Source organism: Microtus ochrogaster, linkage group LG4 (assembly GCF_000317375.1).
Source record: "Microtus ochrogaster isolate Prairie Vole_2 linkage group LG4, MicOch1.0, whole genome shotgun sequence".
Taxonomy (NCBI): Eukaryota; Metazoa; Chordata; class Mammalia; order Rodentia; family Cricetidae; genus Microtus; species Microtus ochrogaster.
In genome coordinates this window covers 16579914-16604294 of record NC_022030.1, presented here as the reverse complement: position 1 = coordinate 16604294, position 24381 = coordinate 16579914, and positions in this window count along the sequence as shown.

Genomic DNA, 24381 nt, shown 5'->3' with positions numbered 1-24381 from the left:
CAGAGATCCACTTGCCTCTGCCTTGCAAGTGTGACAATTAATTAAACACATGTGCCACCATATCTTGCCTACCCTAAGGTTCTTAAATTCACAGTCAAACCACAAATAAAATGATGAATTAAAAAAAAATTACTGTATAGTTAGACATTGATGAGGCAAGCTTCTAATCTTAGCTATTTTAGAGTCTGAGTCAGGAGGGTTCCAAGTTCAAGGCCTGTCTAGACGACATAGTAAAGCCTGGTTTTAGGGGGGGAAAGGAGGGAGTTAGAACTCAATACTAAAGTGCTTTTCTAGCATGAATGAGGCCCTAGGTTCAGTCCCAGTGAGAAAAAAAAATAAAATTATAGATGAAGGGTATAGAACTATCAGAACTGACTCTTGACTTGGGCCTTTGGGGTTCCTATACAAAAGGATGTTAGGGTACTAGTTGTGGAAGCAAGCAAGGGTCTAAAGGTTGTGCAGGATATAGGGTTTCCAGGATTAAAGCTAGTCACATAGTAAGAACCACTTCCAATAGACTTCCTGAAGCAATGGAGAAATGAAGCAAGCTCCTTATGTCCTCTGTCTTCACCAGAATGTTTCTGTGCTCTAAATTCATCCCAAGTATTATCCTGCTCATTCTGGAAAGACATTTCAGATAGGCAGGGATGGATCCCCCGAGGCTCACAGATCTGATTTACAGAGACTTACAAGCTTGGATTTCCAAACCCAGAGGCTTGGATCTTGAGGCCTTGAGAGAGGCTCTTCAATTCAAGCTTCAAGCTTATTGCTATACGTGCCCAAATCAGAGCATATTGCACTGGGCTCAAAGTACCAAAATTCAGTGGCTACAGTTAAAACCTTTGAACCTCAGCTATTTAATTATTGGTGGCTCTTCTAGATTCTTTCAGGGGTCCAGAAATTAAACTCTGCATAGTCTTGGCTCTTACCCTCAGCTCTTTATTGACTTTCACCTTCCACCTTCTTTGCTGTCTTTTGCCTTCTCATTATTTCTGCCATGCATCATAGACTCAGCATCCTGTAGTTTCTGTCCTCTGACTCTCTCTAGAGCTCTTCGGCATCAGCCTAGTGTTATAACCCAAAGCTTTGGGTATCAGGATCCCTTAGCTCTAGGGCAGTGGTTCTCAACATTTCTAAACCGCAATGCTTTATAATACAGTTCCTTATGTTGTGGTGACTCCACAGACCACACAATCATTTTCATTGCTACGTCATACCTGTAGGAGCCTTGCTGCTGTTGTGAACCATGATGTAAACATCTGATATGCAGGATATCTGCTACATGACCCCTATGAAAGAGTCATTCAGTTCCCCCATATACACACCGGGGTTGCAATCCATGTGTTGAGAAACACTGGTATGGGTGGGGTTTTTTGTTTGTTTGTTTTGTTTTGTTTCCTTTCCTAGAGTTTTTCAGCCTCCCCCTCAGTGTCACTGCCACTGCCAGAGTGGGAAGCCCTGGGTGTTTTGCCCACTCTTCATGCAATTAGTTCATCCCATTCTCTCCAACTGTGAGAAAGACTACAAGTATCCGGAAGACCATTTCATTCCGAGGAAGCTGATGTTGGAGCATAGTGCTAAAATACCAAGGGAGAAGGGTATACACAGAAGTCTCCTAAACCTGCCCTGAGAAATAGCCTGTTTGTATAGCTCAAATGTATGGGTAAATCCCTGTATTTCTATCCATCAAAGCCTTACACAGTCAAACAGATTCCAGTTCTACTCATTTTGGTCCTGTGGTTGAGCCTCTGAGGTGGCGACCGCACTGAATGAGAATAGTTGCAGGGTTAGGAGGGTTTATCTGAATATTGCAGAGGGTTATCTTGCTCAGAATAGATCTTTACGATAAGGTCTGAGTGTGTGCTGTAGTATTGACTACAACAGGGCTTTCCGAAGTGGGAGTTGTGGTTGGAGCAGCAGCCTGACCACAGTGATGTTTGCAGTCAGAGTGTAGGCTTCACATGAACTATGACATTCTTCAAGCATCAAGATCCCACTCTAGTACCAGAGCTGAGTGACAGAAGAAGGATTATTCAGTTGATCGCTCTGGCTCAAGGCAGCTAAGCAGAAAGGAAGGATCTGGCAGCTGCAGTCAGAGGGCCAACTCATCTCCTCTCCCATATGCAGCTTGGCCTATTTGAAAGAAAAGTAAACATTAAAGGAAGCTTATAAAATGGACCTAACATAAAAATTAATTTCTTTAAACAGTTAATAATTCTTTTCACTTTGAAAATGTTACACATTTACAATCAATAAATGGGACCTCCTGAAACTGAAAAGCTTTTGTAAAGCAAAGGACACAGTCAACAAGGCAAAATGACAGCCTACAGAATGGGAAAACATCTTTGCCAACCCCACATCAGACAGAGGTCTGATCTCCAAAATATACAAAGAACTCAAGAAATTAATCATCAAAAGAACAAAAAAAAATCCAATAAAATATGGAATACAGACCCAAACAGAGAACTTTCAACAGAGGAATCTAAAATGGATGAAAGACACTTAAGGAAATGTTCAACATCCTTAGTCGTCAGAGAAATCCAAATCAAAACAACTCTGAGATTCCATCTTACACCTGTATGAATGGTCAAGATAAAAAACACTGATGACAACTTATGCTTAGGTTGTGGGATAAAAGGAACACTTTTGCATTGCTAGTGGGAGTGCAAGCTTGTACAGCCCCTTTGGATATCAGTGTGCTGATTTCTTAGAAAATTAGGAAACAACCTTCCTCAAGACTCAGCAATATCACTTTGGGGTATAAATCCAAAGGATGCTTAATAGTACCACAAGGACATGTGCTCAACTATGTTCATAGCAGCATTGTTTGTTATAGCCAAAACCTGGAAACTGCCTAAATGTCCTTCGACCAAAGAATGAACCTAAATGCCCTTCGACCAAAGAATGGATAAGGAAAATGAGGTACATTTACACAATGGAGTACTACACAGCAGAAAAAAATAACGACATCTTGAATTTTGCAGGCAAATGGATGGAGCTAGAAAGCATCATTTTGAGTGAGGTAACCCAGCCCCAGAAAGACAATTACCACATGTACTCACTCATAAGTGGTTTTTAAACATAAAGCAAAGAAAACCAGCCCACAAATCACAATCCCAGAGAACATAGACAACAATGAGAACCCTAAGAGAGTCAGAACTAATCTACATAGGTAGTAGAAAAAGACAAGATCTTCTGAGTAAACTGGGATCATGGGGACATTGGGAGAGGGTTAAGGGGGAGGGGAGAGGCAGAGATGGGAGCAGAGAAAAATGTAGAACTCTGACCATCCCGCAGAGTAACTGCAGTTCTAACTGTTAGAGCTGAATCCTTTAAATTCAAAAAAAGAAAAGAGAGAGAGGAAGGGAGGAAAGAAGGGAAGGAGGAAGGGAGGGAGGGAGGGAAGGAGGGAGGGAGGTGAAAGGAAGGAAGGAAAAGCCCTCCAAGTGCTTCTATTATGCATAGAAATATAGAAATGGTTGTTTTTAAAAAACATTGTTATAGTTTGAATGTAGGATGTCACAATCACCTAGTCTCCATCTGGTAGCACTGTTTAGGAGTCTACAGAACCTTGGGGACTTGGCACCTAGCTGATGGAGGTCAGCCACTAGATCCAGGTTTTGGAAGAGTTTATCAGTTTGCATGGGAAACTGAACTTTCTGCTTCCTACTTCATGTATAAGGGACTTCTGCCCTGTGTTTCTGGAGACTTAAGTAGTGCTGAGACTGTGTGAGCATGCTGTGGACCCAGGAGAGCTGGCCATACATGTTTGCAGTCCTGACCCCTGGCCTAAGAACAAAAAGGATGAAAGGTGGCAAGAAGAGTGTTGTTGTTGTTCACACGGTACAGCAGATGAAGTCTCCTCTACTTGTCATTTCTGTTCTTCTCTGGTCTTTGGTTAGTTGCATGGGGCTCGCCCACATCCATAAGGACAGTGTGCCTCTCCTTGGATCACCAGCTTGAATGCTTAACTCATCCAAAATGTGCAGAACTGTGCTTGCTCCAATATGTGGATGCTCCATGGTCTAGCCAAGCTGATATAAAAATCGATGATCACAGAAGTGTTTTGTCAGGCAGTTGCATCTTTTTGGAATAGATGAGTGATGGGATAGATTGAAACCACTTTCGCCAAAGAAGTTGTGCAGTGAGTAACAAAGCAAAACAGGGAGCTCAGAAGTTAGCATGAATGCAATTACATTTTGTTTATGTTTATTTTGGAACACATCATTATAAAGTAAATCGTACGTTTCAGTGGGCAGAGGCAGCTGTGAATTATAGTAGTCGACAAGAATTCTATTGGACCATAGTCATAACAGGGGCAAAGTACAATTTGTGCTTTTTGCTCCCGTGGCAGCTCCATTAGAAAGAGACCCATCCATCAGTGGCAGGAATGCAGGAAGTCAGCAGAACAGAGTCTCAGCTGAGAGATTTGGGGGCTCGACAGTTTATAATAGATGTAAGAATCATGGAGAGGCACAGTCAGCCACTAAAATGCATCTAATAAAGGGGATATTTTTAAAGGAACTGATGTCATCCCAGAAGATAAATGAAGACTGTGTACTTTTATGGAAAGAGAATTACAGACACATTTGTCTTCATTTGTTAGCTGGGACTTGAAATACTTTTTCATTATCACTTAGTACGAAATATACTTTCTGTGGTTTTAGAGGTGTGAGAAGCACATTCAGCTAAAATATTATTCAGCTTATGTGGATGATTAAAGAATTTAAGGATTTTTCTTTTTCCCCAAAGAAATTCAAGTCATTAAAGTTATAAGAATTCTATAGGTTTCATAGATTTGATACTTTTTTCTGTATTGGAAATAAAGTACTAGAAAAATAGCCATAAAACCCACTCTATTCTTTCATGGCAAAACATGACAAAGCGTGGCCTGGAGTCACCATGGGCATCCATACAGCAGTGGCTGGGAAAAAAACCTTGGTCTCAGGTGCTCACTCATGCCCCTTGTTTTCTCGGACACCTTCTAGAATCTAGCTGATATTGTCACACACACCCCACACCATGGTGAAGCTCTGACATCTCCTCATTTAGGCTTCAGATCAGTGCCGGAAATAGGCAAGACTGAAATTTCCATCCTCTTATTAATGAACCAGTTGAGCTTCAGGGAGATAAATGATGTCATAGGACAGGTAGCTGGAAGGCACACAGAGGAGAATCAGCCCATTCTGTTGACTTTAGTGTAGAGGCCTTTTAGTAACCTTTCATGATGGAGGAGGAAAGCTTGGGTGGGCAGACTAGCTATACTTTAGTCTCTTTTAGCTAGTATCAAGGTACTAATTTCTTCATTATTTAGATATGAGAAAAGCCTTTAAGTTGTGCATGGGCAACTAGTTTTTAATGACTGAACTGAGTAGCTAAGATGACAAAAGTGTTGAAGATAGACTAAGATAGAAAAATCGGGTGAACGTCCTCATTAAACTTTGCCATGGATTACCGCGGGAACTACAACCAGTTCCTTTATTGCAGACTTGAAATGGTGATGATGGTATTGACAAGAGAGTTTGAGTGGGGAGGCAACATGATCTATTTCTTCCTCTCAAATTTTTTTCAATTTTAATTTTAAATCATAAAGCAATAATACTGGACACAGGCAGGACAATATAAAGAGTAACCATGCCCAGTCTCAAGTGTATTTTTCTATAATCTCTGGTCCATGATCATAAAGATATGAACACATGTAAGTGTTTTGTGTATTTGGGGTTTTCCCAAATAGATTCATACTTTAATTTAATTTTTATATGGCCATTTTTTAAAAGAGCATGCATACGTGTGTGTGTGTGTGTGTGTGTGTGTGTACAACTTGTACAGGTGTGTCTGTACAACTTTACAGGCATGTGTTTCCATATTGATGTGTACACACATGTTTGGAAGTCAGAGGAGAACCTTGAGCATCTTTCTGTATTGCTCTCTGCCCTATTCCCTTGAGACAGGATCTCTCATTGAACCTGGGCATCACTGATTGACTACACTGGCTATCCACTGAGGTGCTGGGATCTGCCTGCCTCTGTCTCTGGGATTACATGCACAAGAGACCACAGCCAGCTTTTTATGTGGGGTGTTGGACATCTGATCTCAGATCTTTATACTTTTCAGAAAATACTTATATATCCATGGAGCCATCTCCAAGACTCTATTTAACAATTCCACCCCCCAGGCATTATATCAAGTTAATTAGAGACACGGATGTCTTGTTTTCTCATGTTTTAGAAGGTATACATTTTGTAGAAAGACAATGTTATTGTGTTACCTTTTCCCCTCTTTACTTTCCACTCTACTCTCTAAACAAAATGCCCTCCAAGTTGTACCAGTATGCCAGTGAGACTCTCTTTTTTCCCCATCCCATACATGGTGTATTACATCAAATCTGAGATGCAATTATTTTAACATCTCTGAAACTGCCATATGTCTTACAGCCAAAGATTTAATGAAATATGGCATGCAGATGTGAGTGGTGACCTTTTCCTTCATTCTTTGCTTTACAAAAAGGATCATGTTTTACATATTTCTCTCGATCTTACTTTCTGACTCACTGTGTGTCCCTCCCAGACAGCTGATGTCACTTAAACCTTTCTTTCCTATGCGCTACACCACACTGTATTCAATATGCTCCATTGATGAGGTCTCTCGTGTTTTTTCTGCAAAATCAACGCTTTATATTTTACATATGTCCTCATATTTTATAGACTGCTGCTTTGAATTTTCTGGGATAGATTCCAAGGAGTGGTATTTCAAGTTTGAAGGGTGTTATATAAATATTTTTTTTGTTCTAGCAGTATTACCATTACTTTACATACTGGTCACAGCGATTTTCTCCTGTCTTTGTTTCTTAATAAAACTACCTCAAAATGCAATGATTTGAAGTCGGCAATTAACTACTTTCCAATGACTCGGCATGTTGGGCCCAGTGCAGTAGGAGAGAATCAGGCTGCTTCTCCACTGGACATCAAGGCCCACAGCTCAGAAGCCGTGAATGCCTGTGAGCTGGTTTGGGAGCTCTTGGTCTGTTCTTGCATTCTCAGGGCTTCTGACTCATTTCTGAAACAGAGGTCTCTTTAATATGAGGCCTCCGTACTTCAAGAGGAAGCCGCTAGGACATTTGAACTTTGTTCTGGACCCACAGGTAGTCAGTACCCCTGTATTCTCTCCAGCCAGTCATATTGGCCCATCCCAGAATCCAGGGGAGGAAGAACAGTTCGACCACGCAAGTACAAAGTCCTTAGTGAGCAGACTCCTTGCTTGTTTCCTGGGTCTTTCTCAGCTTGGGTACTCTTTAAAACTCTGTGCACATGTTTTCTGGCCTCAGTCTCAAAAGTGCTGGGCTTATAGGTGTGTGCCACGATGCCTAACTCAAGGCAGCAGCTGCTAAAATCAGGTAGGATTTGGCAACACTGTGATGGTTTCTGATCATGAGCAAGAGTAAATTTTAGGAGAAGTTACTTTCCTTTTTAAAAAAGTAATGTATTGAGACCATGACTTTAAATAACTCAGTCATTCTGCCGTGCAAATGGGAGTGTTAGTGGAGGGTGTTAGCCTGGGCTCAAAGGAGCATCTTTTTCAAATTTAGAGCCTGTTGTGTACAGACGAAGAGGGTCCAGAAGAGAGAGACACTGGCGTAGTACAGAGAAGAAAACATTACTTGAAATGCTCTTGTGAAGGTGGAAGAGAAAGAAGTGGGAGCTGGTGGGAGGGTGGCCCGGCCAGCACTTTTGTACACCCTTGGAGACAAGAAGGACAGGTGGTTGTCAGGTAAACAGGTTCACTTCATGCTCATCCAACTGTTACTTGAACTCTTCAAGGAAAGCAAGTTCAGTGGGATGCCTAATCTTTCCTGGACCCTTCGACACATGGCATATTCGAAGAAGCGACTGCCATGCTAAACTGTTAGAACAATGAAGGTAGGGGACCACTGAGGAGAAGGGCAATGTGCTAATGACTGAGTTTTTAGGGACAGAGAAGAAGCTATGGGGAATGCGTGTGTGCTGGGGGTGGAGGAAGATTTGGTGATGAAGACCTATTATTATTGTTAATTTATTTTGTGTATATGTGTGAAAGAGAATTGGGAGGTGACAGACAAGGTTTCATTATGGAGCCTTGACTGACATGGAGATCCCTCTGTAGACCAGGCTGACCTCAAATTCACAGAGATCAACCTGTCTCTGCTACCCAAGGGCAGGCCTAAGGTCTGGATCACCACATCTGCCATAGAGACCTGGTTTTGACACTGCACTGGATAAAAGCAGTAAGGCATGGTTGGAAACTGGTGGGATGTTCATCCTAAGAGAGGTCTCCTGACAATCAGTTCCTCTCCACTAGGGATCTTTAAGCTCAAGATGAGGTCTGTGGAGGAGAATCATGACCCGCTAGAAATGTGGGAAGCGAGCGGGCTTCTGGAGCTCGCAGTCCAAGCTGAGATTCCTTCCTGGACACTGGACTCCCCAGTTACAATGAAGAGGATGACCTGTCATTCCTTTCCTATGTCTAGAATTAATACTGTAGCCCAGTCTTAACTAAGGGACCATCTCTGTGCAGACAGAATGCCACACAGTCTTCTAGAAGCTGCCAGCAGACTGTGAATGCATCAGTTTTTGGACATTGTTAATTCATCATTTAATTTTGCTCGTGAAACTGATACCGGGGAGGAACCATTGTAGTGGAAAAGCTGTGGATTATGGAGATCATGGAGACATCTGTCTAGATCTAAATCTGTCCCTTATTATCCATGTGTCACTGGGAAAGTCATTAAACTTTTCCCCCCAAACACCACACTTTTCCATCCATTCATTAATCTCCTTCTTATAAAATAGGAAGATGTGAATTAATTACACTGGTCAGCACCTGGCGTTTAGTAGCAGATGGGTTTGCTTGTGGCATGGATGTCTAAAGAGACAAGAGGAAAAGCAGGGAACACAAAGGAATGTCTTTTGGAGCCTTTGGTCTATTCTGAAATGGGGTCTAAAGAAGAGTGGTACTCTCGGGACTGCTGCCAGGACAGAGGTAGGAGGATGAGTAATAGGCCCAGGGAAGCATGAAGGGAGAGGCATTGAGGAGGTAATTGTGCAGAGGAAGCTAAACACACACATATATTTCAAATCATGGCAATTCATTTGAGAAAGCGAAATTGAAGCTGGGTCTATCTGAGACATCAAGGCTGATGTATCCGAGGGAGGTTTGATATGGATATAAATAATTCTAGCCTGGGGTACAAAGTCAGAGTGGACCCATTAAGAGGAGCAATTAGGAGAAAACTGAGAAAAAGGCAGGTGGGAAGATTGTTGTCAGCTGAGCGAAGGTCAAGGGTGTGTCTGCTGTGGTCAAAGGTGTGGCTAGAATGTAGAAATCAGCCCAGTGAGTAAGCTTGGAGAAGCTTGCCAATAACTGATCTGGCCATTACACGTTAGCGCATGCCTTGCAGCTCATCTTTGAAAATGACAAGCTATTCGCCTGGCTGTGACTCTCAGGTTTGACCCCATCAGAATCCTATGAGCATCAGCCAGAAGTCACTGATCCTCCCTTCTGTCAAAGCATTTGGGTCTGAAGGAGGAACACAAATCGTGTTGAGCTTTCCTTCCTACCTCAAAGAGAAGCATGAAGCACAGCCAGCACACAAACCTTCTGGCTCGCTGGCTTCACATCCCAGAGAGAGCTTAATAAGATACAATACAAGTCACTTTGGCAGGAAGGCGGTGCCCACCGCCAGTGGGAAAACAACTGCTGGAAGGAGGAGCGTGATTCCGGCAAGGGTCTGTTTCCTCCTCCTCCTCTTCCTTGTCATTCCTCCTTCTGCTCTTCCTCCCCCTCTCGTGTGTGTGTGTGTGTGTGTGTGTGTGTGTGTGTGTGTGTGTGTGTGTGTGCGTGTGTGTTGCTGGGGATTTTACCAAGAGCTCTGTGCATGCTACAAAACTTCTTTACGACCTAACTATACCCCATACCCTTTTAAGAAGGGTATCTCTTACTAACTTAGCCAGGCTGGCTATGAATTTGCTCTATAGTCCAGGCAGGCACTGAACTTGAGTTTCCCCTAACTTAGAGCTGCCTCACCAGGCCTGGTGATTCAATGAATATCTCGAGAACAAGACAGCTAACCTGCCCCAAGAGCTTTCCCTGTTCCTTCCCCTGAGCGCGGCAGGAGGCAGTCTGCAGTTGACTTCCCAAATGGGAAGTCAGCAGGGCTCTTGGTCTTTATTATAAGGATTGTTTCAAATTGAAGCACAAACTTCAAGTCAGAGGACTGATTGTGACTCTCTAGGGTGTGTCGATGAATAACAGGAATAAAAAATAGTAAGCTTTGAGTGGGAAACAAGAGCTGATAAGAGAAAGGAAGGGAGGACAATGAGCTGTATGGCCCAGCGGGACTTCGTCCCAGCTCTAAGGGTGGTGTCTGAACCTGAGCCTGTGACTCTCAGAAGTGCTGAGAGACTCAGGGTGAGAGAGTCTTTATTGCAGTGTGCAGTACCACGGATGCAGGAGGAGCAACAACCCTACCTTTGCTCAGACCTTGGCTAAAGCATCAGTGCTGGGGAGATCACAGGGCTCTCCTTAGAGGTTTGGCTAGCTGTGGTGGGAGAGGAGAGGGTAGAGAGAACACCACCAAGGTAAATGTGTGAAAGAAGCCCCACCTGGACCACAGACAACAAACAGTCTAAAAGATGATGCCCTTTCCCTGCTCACTGTCCACTCCTGTTCTCATTCTCGGGACTACTTTCTTTTTCTTCTCCCCCCCCCGCCCCCCGCTCCTCTTTCTCTGTGATTTTCCAAGACAAGTTTTCTCTATATAAAAGTTCATCCTACTTCCCACAGGGCAGGGTACCCTGCCCTCTCTTAGGATTGGAGTGGGAGGGAAGTGGGAGGAAGTGGAAATTTTGAACGGTATTATTTATAAAGTAATAAAAATTATTAGAAAAAATAAGGTTAAGCCATGAAACTTAAATAAATAAATAAATAAAATTGTATCCTAGAACTCTTCCTGTAGATAATGCTGGTCTCAAACCCAACTGCCTCTACTCCCCAAATTCTGGGATTAAAGGCATGCACCACTGGTGTAGGAGATCCTTCTGTTTGTGTGCTGCTTCCTCTGGTTAATAAATAAAGAAACTGCCTTGGCCTAGTTGATAGGGAGGAACTTAGGTATGTAGAGAAAACAGAACTAAATGCTGGGAGGAAGGAAAGCAGAGTCAGAGAAGCCATGGATCCTCTGCCCACGATGGACGCCGGTTAGAATCTCCAGTAAGCTGCTGCCATGTGGTAATACACAGATTAATGGAGATGGGTTAAACTAATATGTAAGAGTTAGCCAATAAGAAGTTAGAGCGAATGGCCAAGCAGTGTTTTAATTAATACAGTTTCTGTGTGGTTATTTCGGGTGTAAGCAAGCCGGGCCACCAGGACAAACAAGCGGCCCTCTCCTTACAACACACCACCACTACCGGGCTACTTTCTCTTTCTTAATAAACTATCTCTATTTCTAAGCATGTGTTCCCAGTGCAATTCCTTCTTCCAGGGCACAGGAACCTAGGTTACCCTTTCCCATGCCTGTGGTAAAGCTTCAAGAGGCAGCTCACTGTGTACTGTTTGAACAGTTCTATAGTCAGTCAAATAAAGTAGAGTACTGAAAATTTACCTCGCTCCCAGGAGGTCGCCGGTTTTGAGTTAATATTGGTTCCTTCGAAAACAGAACAAAGGAAGAGTAAATTTCCAAGTGACGAAGAGGTTCTACCATGTTCTCAGAGACAAGTAAATAATTTGCTTAGTGTGCATTCCCTGTTTTGTTTTAAGCTATATTTTCTTAAACAAACAAATAAACAAGCAAACAACCTCAACAAAACAACAACAAAACAGGTCATGTGACCCTTATGAACGACATCATTATGCTTGAAACATTTCTTTCTTTCCTTTCTTTTTTTTTCAAAACAAAAACTTTTTAAAATGAATTAAATTTACTTATTTATTTTATCTTTTTTGGGAACAGTGTCTCCTGTATCCCAGACTGGCCTGGGACTCAAAATATATCAGAGAATTACCCATGATCCTCCCCCCACCTCTGAAGGGCTGGCATCTCAGGAATATACCACCATACCTTGTACGAAAGAAGAAGAGATGCTCTTAAAAGTTTCATTGTTCATTGTGAGAAACAAATAGATAACTACTTAATCATAGGAAAATAGAAACAGTAATTTAATTACAAAAGTAATAAGTAGAGAAAAATTGCAATACTCCATGAGCTGGGAGAGGATATAGTTCAATAGTAGGATGCTTGTCAATGTGCACGAGGCTCGCAGTGCCATCCTTCGTGTGTTGGACAGCTTTATGTCAACTAGACACAGCTAGGGTGCTTTGAAAGAGGGAAGATTTGATGGGATTTGTCCATCCTAGGCAAGTACTTTACCAGCAAGCTGTATCCTTGTGACAGGAAATACCTCTTTTCTGGCCAGAATTCTCCTAGAATGACCACTTTAACTAATGAACAGAAAAGCGTACAGTTCTGGTGAAAGAGCTATAGGAACAAAGTAAACCCAGGTCCAGAGGAAAGCTACAGCCATTCAGTCTTTGAACCAGGTTGTATTGTGTTTGTATGGCAGTCCATCTTTGAGCCAACAGTTTCAACACCCTAAAAAATAATACTGACAGGACACGGTGCAGGGATCCAGGCAGTATGAAGGGGGTGATGAGCAGTATCAGCGACACCCACACTTTCTTTACCGACGAAGAAAGACTGGTCATGTGACCAAACATGCTAGAATTACTGTGAAGAAGTAAATTCATTGTTCCTACACTGGCTCAGGCTGTTTCTGTCAATCAGAATTCTGCTATTTATTCCTCCCATGAACTTTTGCTATTATGTATTTTAGTTCTTGAACTGTCATTTTGATTCCTTATGTGTTAGCACCTGTATGAAAGTTACTTTTCACATCTTCAACAATAATGAAAATTGGTGTCATCTTGAAGTTGGGACCCACTGATTTCCTTTTTAAGGTTTTTTTTTTTAGATCTTTTTATGACATGTAATTTTAGTTTCTATTTTATTCACTTAAGATTTCTATTTATGTGTGTGTGTCTATGTGTATCTGTGTACATTTGTGCAGGTGCCCATTAAGGCCAGAAAAGGGCAATGGATCCCCTAGAGCTGTAGATACAGGTAGTTGAGAGCCACCTGATGTGGTTGCTGGAAACTAAACACTAGTCCTAGGCAAAGTTAGCAAATCCTCTTAACCATTGAGCCTCCAAATCCTGGTTTAGGGATTTTGAGTGAGACTTGGGTGTTTCTATCAAGCCTGTGGACATCTGGATATTTTTGTTGCCACAGCCAATTGACTGTGTTAGGTGTGAGTACAGTTCTGTCCCACCCTTCCTGGTCTTTGGTAGCAATGCCAACTAGATTTCTAGAGCATTCCATGTGTGCTGGTGTTTTTTCTGGAACTGTTTAGCTCATTCTCCAAGTTTTCTGCTGGCTGATTGTGATCAGATTCATGTTTGTGCAGTTCAAAGACAAGCCGAAAGTTTGTAAACCAGTTGCCAGGGCTGTTTTTCTGAGCTTCTCCCTTTCTGGCACTTTCTGATTTTCTGGGGCAGCTCTATTTGGCTCTCAGACCCAGAAAGATGGGATTGTATTTAACCTACGTTTCCACAAACTTCTATAATTGCATCCACATCTGGGGTCAAGTGGTAGGAGGGTGAGGGGAAGGGAGGACGCTGGGTTCTTTGCTTGGAGGTTTCCCTTCTTACGGATTGCCTTCAAGGCATTTTTTGTTGCGACCTCTGCTGTTATTACCATCCCAGTATTTCTTTCAGGCTACGGAACAAGAGAACAAACACTACGGGGTAGTTGTGTATTCTCTCAGTGTTTCAAATCTTTTTCCCAGCCGGGGCGGCCGCAGAAGTCCCTTCTGCCTTGATCCATCTAGGTCTCGGGAGGAACAAGTGGAGGTGGGGTGCCAGAATGATAGGTCTTTACGTTCCATTCTTCTCCCATAATCTGACTGCTCTTATTAAATTTTCAGAATTCTCTCTGCTGTTCTGTGCAATCCATAATCTTTGACATTTGTATTTAGTTAGCCAGAAAAAGTAGTCCACATACTCCATTTTCCCAGCCCTGCAACACAAAATTATCTAGTAGGCTCTGCCAAAACTGCACTTGCAACCCTGGGCCAGGCTCGGAATTTGGAAACACATCTCCAGGGCTGTTTCCCTGAATTTCTCCTGCTCTGCTGCTGTGGACTTCTCCTGGGCAACTCTGTTTGGGCCCCCAGCCAGAAAGCTGTTAGAGGAGAAATAACTAGTGCAAGATTTACTTTTATTTTCACTGTTGTTATTTCCAATGGGACTTAATTTTTGTGCAGACACAATTGTATGTTAGATAATAGACTTCCCACAAAAACATGAAAATTTTTGTTCAGTGCAATTTTTCAGGCAATTACTTTTGTCAGTTTTTGTTAGTCTATACTGTAGATGCTTCAGGAGTATTCTTCTTGCATTTTTTGGAGGCATTTTCATGTCTTTTTCTTTGGTTTGTAGTTTGGGAAATTTCTTTTTACCTATCCTCAAGGTCATTGTTTTCTTGTGCTCCATGGAATCTCCTGATGAGCCCTGGAGGGCAGTAGGCATCTGTATTCCTATGCTCCATATCGTTTCTTTTTCTTTCCAACTTTATGGGGATCTAATTGGAAAATAAAATTGCATGTATTTAAGGTTTAGAGGTAATGACTCCCTATATGAAATACTGTGAAGAAATGAGCACAATCAAGCTAATTAACATATCTAGTTTTGGGATGTATATGTATGTGAGAGAGAACATTTAAGACCTACTTGTTAGCAGAATCAAATATGTAATATATCTCCATTGAGTATGGTTATTATGTTGTGTATTTCCAGAATATTGACTGTTGTGGTTTGGGTGTGAAATGTTCCCCACAACCCCATGTTTTGATGATGGCTCTCCAGCTTGTAGTGATGTTTCCATAGGCTGTGGAAGCATGGATGTAGTAGAAGGGCTGCTTGTTTGTTTCCCAACTACCCGCCAGCTCAGACCTGAAATAACTACACAGAAAGTACATTAATTAAATTACTGCTTGGCCCATAGGTCTAGCTACTCATTAGCTAGCTCTTACATATTAACTTAACCCATCTCCATTAATCTGTGTATTGCCACAAGGCTGTGGCTTACCAGATAAAATTCCGGTGTGTCTGTCTCCAGCAGGGCTACATGGCTTCTCCTCATTCTGCCTTCTTCCTCCCAGCATTCAGTTTAGTTTTCCCTACTTACCTCTGTTCTGCCCTGCTCAGCTATAGGCTCAAAGCAGTTTCTCTATTAACCAACAGCATTCACAGCATACAGAGGGGAATCCCACGTCACATGGAAACATCTATTTCCCTCAGATATTCTGTCACAGTCATGGGAAAGTAACTAGTGCATTCATTCTTCATCACTGAAACTCTGCGTTTTTGATCATCATTCTCCATTTCCCAGGCCAGCTTGACCATGAACTTGCTATTCTTTCTGTTCTGATAAGTTCAAGTTTTTTTTTTTTAATTCCACATGTAAGTGAGACCTGGAAACATTTTGTTTTCTGTGCCTGGATTGTTTCACCTAGAATAATGTTTTCCAAGTTCATGTCCCCCATTCTCCCCCCACCCGAGGCCTAAATTTTTGAACAAAGGTCTCCATTTTTAGCTTATTCATGATTCTCCATGCCTGGATTCTTTTCCTTTTTATGGTTGGGAAATATTCTTCTCCATGTGTTTCTTTATCTATTCTTCCACTGGTAGATGCTTGGATTTACCTAGGTTGAATCCAATCTTAGTCATTATGAGAGGTGCTGCAGTGACAAATGAGGGGGCATACATGGGTACTATATTTACATAATCTACACCCCATCTTCCTACCAACTTCTTCCATGTGCCTCCTATTTCCTTCAAATTATTAACCATTTTTCTTTCATTATTATTTCTACATATTATTGTATGACATGTTTTCTGAATTCCAAAAAATCCTTCAAAATTGAAACAATTGCTCCAGAAAAAAAGGTGAGGTTTGAAGTCTCAAGAGCTAGTCAAAAGGTCACATATGTCAGAGAACAAAGAAAAACTGGAAGACTCTTGAGAGCTCAACCTTAACAGTAAGTCACTTAGTTAGGGTTTTTATTACTGTGAAGAGATACCATGACCACAGAAGCCCTTATAAAGGAAAACATTTAATTGGGGTGGCTGACAGTTCAAAAGTTTAGTCAATTATCATCATGGTAGGACATGGCAGCATGCAGGCTTTCGTGATGCTGGAGAAGTAGCCAATTGCCTTATATCTTGCAGGCAACAGGAAGTGGACTGAAATACTGGGTAGTATCTTGAGCATATATGAGACCTCAAAACCCACCTCCACAGTTACATACTTCCTCCAATAAGACCACACCTACTCCAACAAGGCCACACCTCCTAATAGGGCCACTCACTTTGGGGCCATTTTCTTTTAAACCATCAGAATATAAAACAGAACAAGCCATCGCTGAGGGTGGAGATTCTGACTAGCCAAACTGTGGACAGAAGTTCTGAGTGTGGATCTACCTGGAAGGTACTCACAGATGCTGCAATCTTCTGGAGTCATCACCCATGTTGCGATAAGCTTTGAGGCAATGTAGCTGCTTTTGAGTTATCCCTGCTCCCTGCAAATTATCTCTTCACCCATACTCCTGTTAGTAAGGCAAATAATAAATGACACTAGTTCACCAAAATGAACATTGGTGCAATTGTTAATTTGGTCTGTCCTGGACTCCCTCTCTCAGGTGAGCAAAGATGAGTGTGTCATATCTCTCCAGAATATGTTAGCCACCTAACAATATCTCTTCGTGTAAAATATATATATCTCAAACACATGTATGCATGCACTTATATATGTACAGACACATTTCTATAACTTGCTAAGCTCATTTAATTATGCTCCTATGTATATGTGTTTAGGGCTAGTCACTTGGGATTGGGTAACCTGTGGGGAGCTTGTTGTTAGAGAAGACTGACCTCATCTCTTGGCAGCCATTCATTGCCTATAGCTCTTCATAGTGTTAAGGCCTTGTGAGATTTTTCCCCCCATCACTATTGGCGTGTCAAACGGATGCCATTGTGCAGACCTTGTTTAGGCAACCATATTTTTGAGATTTCATGAGTACAGCTTCCAGGTGATATATAGAAGGCATTGATGGAGGAAGGTCATTGGTTAATTAAATAAAGAAGCTGCTTGCCCTGATAGGTTAAAACATAGGTGGGAGGAGTAAACAGAACAGAATACTGGGAGGAAGAGGAAGTGAGCTCTCAGACTCGACAGCTCTCCTCTCGGGGGCAGACGCCTCAGAGAGACGCCACGCTCCCCTCGCCTGGCTAGGCACACGCGATGAAGCTCCGACCCAGGATGGATGTAGGCTAGAAGCTACCTACGTGTACCTTGTGGGCTACAACAGATTATAAGAAATGGGCTAGTCCAGGTGCGAGAATTAGCCTAGAAGAGGCTAGATAGAAATGGGCCAAGCAGTGCTTAAAAGAATACAGTGTCTGTGTAATTATTTCGGGGCATAAGCTAGCCAGGCAGCCGGGGTGCTGGGAACACAGCCCCGCCACTCCTATTACTACAAGGCATTATCTCACAGCATCCGTCATGGTCCTCTGGCTCATACAGTCTTCCTGCCTTCTGTTTCAGGATGCCCTAGACTGAGGTGTAGACATTGTATTGTAGGCATATCAGTTGGTGATGGGAACCCCACAGTCAAATTTTCTCTGCATTTCGACCAGTTGTGAATTTTTGTATTCATCTGCTGCAAACAGAAGCCTCTTTGATGAGGAGGAAGTTCTTCACATTTTGTGTGAGCAAGGATAAATACTCAGGGAGCAATTAGAAAAACTATACTAGTTAGGAAAGTTGCATTTGTAGGTTCTCCTTTAGAGTCCATGACATCATCAGCCATGGGTAGTTGAAATAAGACAAACTTGTCTTGTTATTTTTAAAAATATAATTGTTACAGTTCACTTTAGTGGACTGACACAACCCAGAGTCACCTGGGAAGCAGAAACCTCAATTGAGGAGCTACAAGATCACACTGGCCTGTGGTCATGGTCTGTGATACAGTCTCTTAGTTGCTAACTAATGTAGGAGGGTCCCTATTTTGGGCAGTGCCACACCTCGTCTAGTGGGTTTGAGCTGTATAGGAATGGTCACTGAACAGGCCAGGAGGGAGCACACTAGTAGACAGCATTTCTTTATGACCCCTGCTTTAGTTCTTGTTTCCAGGTCCCTGCCTTGAGTTCCTGACCCAACTTCACTTGTCCATGGACTGTAACCACCAAGGCAAATAAGGCCACTCCTCTCCAAGTCGATTGTGGTCAATGTTGACCACAGACACAAAAAGCAAACGAGAACAATAGTGTACCTTTCCATAAACTGTATCTTTCAGAGTGAATTTTAGTGTATTTATACATTTTTACAAACATTACTAATTTTAAAATATTTAATCATTTCCCAAAGGAGCCCTTACACATTACCAATCATATTGTATTATTTCTTCCACTGGCATCTAGCAAACAGTGATAAATATCCCGTATCAGTTTGTTGCTTTGGATCATAATTCATAAGTGATGTAACATGACTTTTTATGTCTAACATCTTCTATTTAGCATAATACTGTCAAGCTTCATTCACGTTTATTCTTATTGCATTTTTACGGGCAAATGCTTCACTGCATGACTATATCATTATAACGATTATCCATTCTTCAGTTGAGGGAACTTTAGTTTTCTTCAACTTTTTGAATATCATACTATCAACACTTCTACAAGTTATTGTGTGAACATTTTTTAAAATGTAGTTTTACTTATATGGGTGTGTGTGTGTGTGTGTGTGTGTGTGTGTGTGTGTGTGTGTATTTGAGAATATGTGATGGGGATGCAGATGCCCATGAGGGCCATAAGACAGAGGCTGATCCCCTCAAGCTGATGTTGTGTGCCATCTGACATGAATGCTGGGAACCGAACTCAGGACTTCTGAAGGGCGAGCAGCAAGTGTTCCTAACTGCTGAGCCATGCCTCAAACGTCTGAAAACGTTTAAAATTCTCTTTGGGTTATATGTGGAATCCTTAGAAGATGGGTTAAATCTGCCTGATGCTTTGAGGAACTCTTATTTTTTTTAAAGTACCTGTACCAGTTCCAACACATTTGACAGCAAAATTTGGAGTTTGCAATTACTCTATGCCCCTGCTAACTTGTTACTGTCAACTTTTTTTAAAACCTATACTCCATTCTAATTATTTCAGTCTGTTTGCCTTTTTCTGGTTCTGTAAAGTCGAATATTGTGATGTTAGTCAAATTCTCTAAGTTTGGTATGTATATTTTAAGTATTTTCTGCTTTCCAGTTGTGTTTTTCATTGGCCTACTAGCTCTCATTTAATTTCCACATATTTACTAATTTGGCAGATTCTATCATTGATGTCTGATTTCATTCTATTGTAGTTGGAGAACATCTTTTATGACTTCAATCTTTTAAAATTTAATGAGGAGGATTTTTTATTATTTAACATATGGATTTTATCTTAGAGAATGTGCCTTGTGAGTCTGAAAGCACGCGTACTATGCTAATTCTGTGTAGAATATTCTGTGTATATCTGCATAAATCATGGAACTCCCCTAATTCCTCTTTCACCATATCTAGCTGTTCTATCTGCTATTCAAAGTTGGTATCGACATCCTCTATGGTTACAGTTGAATTGCCTTATTACTGCATCAAGGCTTCAAATATCTTACAAAATCGATCAAACAAAAATCCAACTTCAACCTTTTGATCACACGAAAACTTACAGCATGGTTTCTAAAGAGCTCAAAATCACAAGTTTCTCTTAACTGAAGAATGGATAAACACCATGTGATATATTGATACAGTGAACCATTTACCAAATAAAACGGTAAAGATGAGCCGTACAACATGTGTGAACCTTGACAATATTATGTGAAAGAAAAGATACGAGACAATAAAGAAGCCCAGAGCTTTAAGGGGAGGGTAGTAGAGTTAAAAGAAATAGTGGGAAGGCCAGGCCAAGTGAGGCATCTCTAGAAACCCAGTCCACTGATTGCCTCTTTCATCCTAATCTTTCCTTATTCCTGACATCCACCTTTTATTCTGCCTACAAGAGACTGATCTGTTCCTTACCTCTTTAGTCCCCCTTCTTTTAGTTTTTATGGGTGTCAGTTTCATCTTGTTTACTCTGATGGGTTTTTTTTTCTTCAGGCTATTCTCATCCTGAAACACATGTTTATTATCACGGATTTTGGAATGCATTTTGGAAGCACATTTCCAATGCAGTTTCACATGTAAAGAAAAAAGACATGTCCTCTTCTTGTGATGATTTCTAGTGACCATTTCTTCCTTTTTCTTTTTAGTCTCAGAGAGCAGGTTCTCAATTTATGAGTCGTGACCCCTTTGGGGGCTGAATGGCCTTTTCACAGGTGTCGCCTAAGACCATCCACATATAGACATGTACGCTACAATTCACAACAATAGTAAGATTACAGTTAGGAAGTATCAACAAAAATAATTTTATGGTTGCGGTTGCCACAGCAGGAGGAACTGTATTAAAGGGTCACAGCATTAGGAAGGTTGAGAACTACTGTTCTAAGATTATGCATTCCGAGTTGTATACTAACATGCTCTTCCAAGTGTCTGACAATGAGCTCTCACTCGGGGATCAGGAGATGACAAAATGGGGGTATACCATTCTGGGGTGCTGTCCTCACAGGAGCATGGACAACCTTTCACAGTAGAGGCCCGTCTTCCAGAAGAAAATGGTGTTCCTGTTTCGTTCATTTTGGGAATCAGTGTTAGGGCTAAAAATGAGGGCATAGGGAAGAGAGGGAGAGGGGAGGAAGAACGGGGGAGTGGGGAGGAGGATAAAGATTGCTTTTGATCTCAGCTTCGAAAAGAAGTAACTTGTTCAGTTGAAGAGAGGGAGGAGTGATAATATGGGCAAAGGGGTCAAGACCATGAGGAGGAAACACATTGAAACAGCTGACCTGAGCTAATAGCTCACCAACTACAACCTGACAGCAGGAGGTGGGGGAGAGAGGACAAGAATAGGACCAAACTAGGCTCTCTGAAGGTAGGTGACAGTTCTATAACTGGGGTAGTCTGTGGTGTCACTGGCAGTAGGACCAGAACTTATCCCTGCTGCTTGAACTGGCTTTTTGAAGCCCATCCTTTTTGGAGGGATATCTTGCTCAGCCTAGATATAGTGGGAAGGGCCTTGGTCCTGCCTCAAAGTGATGTGCTAGACTTTGTTGACTCCCCATGGGGAGCCTTACCCTCTCTGAGGAGTGAATGGGGGTGGAGTGGGGAGAAAGTGGAGGGAGTGGGAGGAGGGGAGGAAGTGGGAACTGGAATTGGTATGTAAAATGAGAAAAGATCATTTTTTAAAAAATTAAATTTAAAAAAATAAAAAAACAATAAAACAGAAACAGCTTGCAGTGTAGGATGAGCCTCCTTATGTATCTAGAAACCCCACAGCTGTGTTACAAAGCTTTACTCAAGGTCCTCAATCCAGCAGTGAAGAAAGAAATGAGATGTCATTTTTGACCACAAAGCCTTGAGCCTCTCTATGACCAAAGATTATAGAAGTTCCCAAACATATGTAGGTCCCACCCTGGACTCCCCTGGGAAGCATTAACCTACATGCTCCCCCTGAACCTTCGAGAGGGTGGGGAGTGGATATGACTGACATGGCGTGCAGAACCAGAAGAAGTCTGGGTGGCCAGATGGGGCAAGAAGGGACCTTTGTCATGCCTGGACACAGAGGCCTGTGTTGTGTGGGACAATGGTCTTGTGCCCTGGGATGCTTAACGCTTACTTGTCCAAGGCTTGTTCTGACTGCAGAACTCTCTTCTGTCGTGTGCTCTAACAGCAAATGCCCTGGCTCTGGAGGTGACATGTTACATGCATGTCATCTACACAGCCAGAACTGCAGTTAGGGAGCTAGCTTTATCTCCAGGACCATATTTGAACGCCAAGCCCTGGAAAGCCTTGGTTTGAATAAAAGCAAACTGGGCTGATCCTGGGATTCACAAGCACGTTTAGGAGATCCCTGGGGAGTATTTGTGAAGACAAGCACTAGAAAGATAGTTTAAGGCTATCAGGCCCAGCAACACTGAAAGAATTATGCCAGTGTTCTGTGCTGAGGAAGCTGGTTATGCTCAGAGTGTCTGGTGGAACAGTTGTTATGGTTCGTGACAAGCTTCTCTATCATCTTCAAGTGGGTGGCCCCACTAAGCAGCTGAACAGTCTTTAAATATGGTTGAAGAAGTCAACTCTATCTTCTACATATGAAGGCCCTGTCTCTCCACTCATATCTGCACGATTTGTAGTTCAATTTATGAACTAAGCAAAGGTATCAATTAGTTAAAAAAAAAATAGGACAAGAAGGTATCTCTTGTAGTGGACACATTCAAATTTCTTATCAAAACCCAGACAGCTAAAAATTATCTAACGAGCCAGGCAGTCATGGTACACACCTTTAATCCCAGCAGTCTGGAGGCAGAAGCAGGAGGATCTTTGTGAATCTGAGGCCAGCCTGCTCTACAAAGTGAGTTGCAGGACAGACAGTCAGAGCTGTTACACAGAGAAATCTTGTCTTGAAAAACAAACAAACAAATTCTAACTAGAGAATTATATATAGTATGCTAGTATATTGTATATAGTATAATAGTATACTAGAGTATAATTATTGGTTCATCTCTTTCATTTGATGGACAAGGACACTGGGGACACTAGGGTGACTTGTTTGTGGAGGGGCATGCTTCTATTTATAAATCATTTACTTTTTTATGTATTATTTATTTTTCCTCTCAGCAGCTCATAGAGGAACTATCTTTTCTGCTCCAAAAGTGATGGCATTAAGGCTAGTGTAATATTTGACTTGCTAAAACTCAAAGCTCCTTCGAATTTTAACACTCTTTTATCCATTCCAGTTAAACTGGATCATATCTCAGGAGACTCTGGTCCACTCAATAACTAATGGGCATCTGGCCCCATTCTGGGCTTATGAATACAGCAGGCAACAAAAGACTTTATTTATTTATTTTATGTTTTACATGGGTTCTAGGAATCAAACTCGGGTCCCTATGCATGCAAAATAGCCCTTTACCAACTGAGCTATCTCCCAAGTTCCAGGAAAGGTCCCTTGGACAAGAACTGTTACACTGAGTCCTGAAAGATGAGAAAGAGCCAAACACGTCAGGACACGGGAAACTTCAAAGAAGCCTCAGACAGGAAGAGGCTCTTTCTGTGTGGAGAGCCTGGAGTGGCTGCCATTTTGGGTTTTTCTCTAAGCACCTTTAATCTTAGCTTTGTGGGTGTGTACCTCCATGAACCTGAGCATGGGGCATTGCTCTTTGATGCCAGTGGAGACTTGGAGCTCCAGCCCAAGTGATTTTGTTCTTGCAGCAGCTATAATGACATCTTTAAACAATTTCACTTAGAGCCCGGAGAAATGGTTAACACCGCATCCTGCTCTTGCAGAAGACTGGTTTGGTCCCCAGAACTCAGTCTGGGCAATGCACATCCTCATCTAACTCCAGGGGTTTCAGGCGCCATCTTCTGGCTTCCGTTAACTCTGCACTCCCATGCTCAAATAAGCACACACATAAATAAAAATAAATCTTTCTACAGATTTCATTTATTATCAGTTACAATCACAAATCAAATATTATGTGTGGTGATAAAACATATTTAGAAACTATAGCTAATGATATTGATTATGAAAAAAATTTTACCCAACCCAAAACTTATAGTTAGGCTACTCAACCACCACCCAGCAAACAAGACAATTTACCATAGGTGTTTGCTGTGGTGGTCGAAATGATAACTGCAGCCCTACTGGCTCGTGTACTTGAGCCCCTGCTCCCCAGCTGGTGACACTGTTGGTGAGACCTTGGTGGAAGAAGTGTGTCCGTAGGGGTGAGTTTTGAAAGTTCATAGTTTTGCCCTATTTCCAGTTTCCTATCTTTGCTTCATGTTTTTAGTTTAACGTGTGATCTCCCTGCTCCCTGCTCTTGCTGCCGGGCCTCCCCATTATGCTGGATTCTTCTCCCTCTGGAACCATAAGCCCAAATGAACCCTTTCTTCTGTAAATTGCTATGGTCAACGCGTTTTACTACAACATCAAGAAGCAAACTAAAACACACAGAGAGTGATGGCTTGTCAAGGACTAGCAACGCCATTTTCCCAGGACCTGAACCCCATTTTTTATTAGATCTACTATTCTAGTTCCCATTTTTGCCTTTCAGTGAAATCTTAGATAAAAACCTCAGATGTTTCCGGTGACACTAGTCCAAGGACTGAAGACGGAAAA